The sequence below is a fragment of the Lipotes vexillifer genome, unplaced genomic scaffold (assembly GCF_000442215.2).
Source record: "Lipotes vexillifer unplaced genomic scaffold, Lipotes_vexillifer_v1.1 scaffold178, whole genome shotgun sequence".
Lineage (NCBI taxonomy): Eukaryota > Metazoa > Chordata > Mammalia > Artiodactyla > Lipotidae > Lipotes > Lipotes vexillifer.
The window spans coordinates 3,793,812-3,796,572 of record NW_006775603.1 but is presented as its reverse complement, the minus strand read 5'-3'; the positions used below and the strand labels follow the sequence as shown (position 1 = coordinate 3,796,572).

The window sequence follows — 2,761 nt, the reverse complement described above, 5'->3', positions numbered from 1 at the left end:
TTTTGCGGTACACGGGCCTCTCACTGCTGTGGCCTCTCCCGTTGCGGAGCACAGGCTCTGGACGCGCAGGCCCAGCGGCCATGGCTCACGGGCCTAGCCGCTCCGCGGCATGTGGGATCTTCCCGGACCGGGGCACGAACCCGTGTCCCCTGCATCGGCAGGCGGACTCTCAACCACTGCGCCACTAGGGAAGCCCTCCAACTGAACAATTTCTAATTTCTACTCTACGGTTTATGATCTCTGTTTTAATTTCATTTTAACTATTCTGTGTATGTATGCATATACTCTTACTTCAAAACCTATTTAAAACTAGAAAAAATATAGATTATAAGTAAACATAAAGACACCTCATATATAGAAAAAAGAGTTCAGAAGTGGTATCTCAGAATGCCAATCTTTGAAGTCAAGAGTTTAGAAATAAAATCAAAAGTAAATTTAGAAAGAGTCAAGGCAAAATTCATTCCATTTGAGAAGATAAGACAACATAATTGTTCCAGTATTAATTCTAGATTTGATGCATTCTAGATATAACATTCTCAGGATTCAAACTTTATTATAGATTGTACATAATTCTTGAAAACTTTGAAAGAAAAGTTAGACGATAAGTACCTCCATGTGATAAATTGGCCAGTTAATGAAAGCTGACAAAATGAAAGTTTAGAAGTACTATAATAGTGACACACATATAAATATCAAATAAATTTATTATGATTAATGTTAAGCCAACCAACACATACAAAATAAATTAATAATTACTAGGGACATAATTTTCAAGCATGAGCAAGGTAATATGATTTCAAATAATTGTGAAAGATAGCATCAGGGATCAATGCTTCTAAGACCATAACAGGTTGCAGGTGAAGTTTCAGTAAAAATCACACATAGAACCTATTCATGTTCATGAATTCAACATTTATAGGAAGCAATACAGATTTATAGTTATACTTTCAATGAATTTATGCAAAAACACTGGTCAAAAGTTTGTTTCACTACAGAGGTAACAAGACTATTGCTTGTTTATATAAGCAAGTAGAAATTCACTTTTTCAAAAAGATTTTGCTTAAAAACTTGGCTCATTTAGCATTTAATATCATAATAAGAAAACTGCCTTAAGGTATACACAGCTGAACTCAATCTTTAGATCACAATAATTTAAAGTGATCAAATGAATGTAATATTTTATATAAATTTACCACAAAAGTTATAAAGTTATAAATAGAGAGGTTTGATATGAAAAAATTAGTTTCAGTATTATATTCTGTCACATATAACAATACATGAAAATTAACTATTTTAATCTTCAGATTTAGAAAGATAAACTCTGAAGAGTCATATATTAATCATTCTTTAACAGACAAATTTGCTTTAGTATATAATTTGTGATTTCCTCCTATCAACTATGTTACTTCTATTAACCTCTGGTAGTGAGAACACAAATTAAGCAAATACTAAAAACAATTATGTAAGCAAAATGTGTTATTTTAAGATTATTTGCTATTTGGTATTATCCATTCTGCTACACATACTAGCAAGAATAACTGAATTTTCCCTATAAAATCAAAGTAAGAATCATCAAATTTGCAATCAGAAAACCATATAATATTAGATCTGAAAGGTAATTTAGACATCATGTAGTCCAGAATGGAAAATCAGCTTTAACTGCAATGCCAACCATAACTGTCAGTATGTTCGCATCCTAGAACACTGTTTGGAGAAGGATTCGGAGACTCCAAAAGAGTAGCAAAATCATCGTGTTAGATTTCTCATAGGAAGAGACTGGGAGAGTAGTAGCCTGCAAGTCATAGACATGCATCCCTATTATGGTGCCCCCAACCTTCAATGGTTTACAGTTGTTAAGAACACACACACACACCCCGCTTCAAAAAAAAAAAAAACAAAAAACAAAAAGAAGCAGGTCTCTAACTCATTGTTCAATAGCCTTTTCACCATAGCAAGCAAAGGATATTTACAAACTTAAATTTTTACGTGGCAAAGAAAAGATAGAGCTGTCCATTGGGGAAACCTCAATGGAGACTGCCTATCCTCATGTTTGTAAAAAGTAGTAGTCCCAATATAGAGAGAAAAAAAAAGAGCTCACACATCTAAAATAGATTGGTACTTGTTGACAGTTGGACACATTAAGAATAGGTCTGCAAGGCAACCTGTCAGAGCTATATATGATGCCCATTTTGTCCATTTTACCAATATAAAATGTTGGTTGAAGCAGAGAAGATAAAAAATTTATTTCCTCTGGGCATCGACCCTTCATAGGGCCCTATATAAAAGTTAGTATAAAAAAAGAGACTCGGGGCGGTGGAAAGATGGCGGAGGAGTAAGACGCGGAGATCACCTTCCTCCCCACAAATACACCAGAAATACATCTACATGTGGAACAACTCCTACAGAACACCTACTGAATGCTGGCAGAAGACCTCAGACCTCCCAAAAGGCAAGAAACTCCCCACGTATCTGGGTAGGGCAAAAGAAAAAATTAATTAAAAAGAGAGACAATAGAATAGGGACGGCACCTGCACCAGTGGGAGGGAGCTGTGAAGGAGGAAAGGTCTCCACACACTCGGAAGCCCCTTCGCGGGCAGAGACTGCGGGTGGCGGAGGGGGGAGCTTCGGAGCCGCCGAGGAGAGCTCAGCCACAGGGGTGCGGAGGGCAAAGCGGAGAGATTCCCTCACAGAGGATCGGTGCCGACCGGCACTCACCAGCCCGAGAGGCTTGTGTGCTCATCCGCCGGGACGGGCGGGGCTG

General features: G+C 37.7%; 1 protein-coding gene across 2 annotated transcripts in view; it reads right to left on the bottom strand.

Moving 5' to 3' along the window:
• The window catches only part of GRID2 (glutamate ionotropic receptor delta type subunit 2), a 1,374,233-nt gene that overhangs the window by 656,347 nt on the left and 715,125 nt on the right, over positions 1-2,761 (bottom strand). The gene's annotated exons all lie outside the window — the stretch shown is intronic.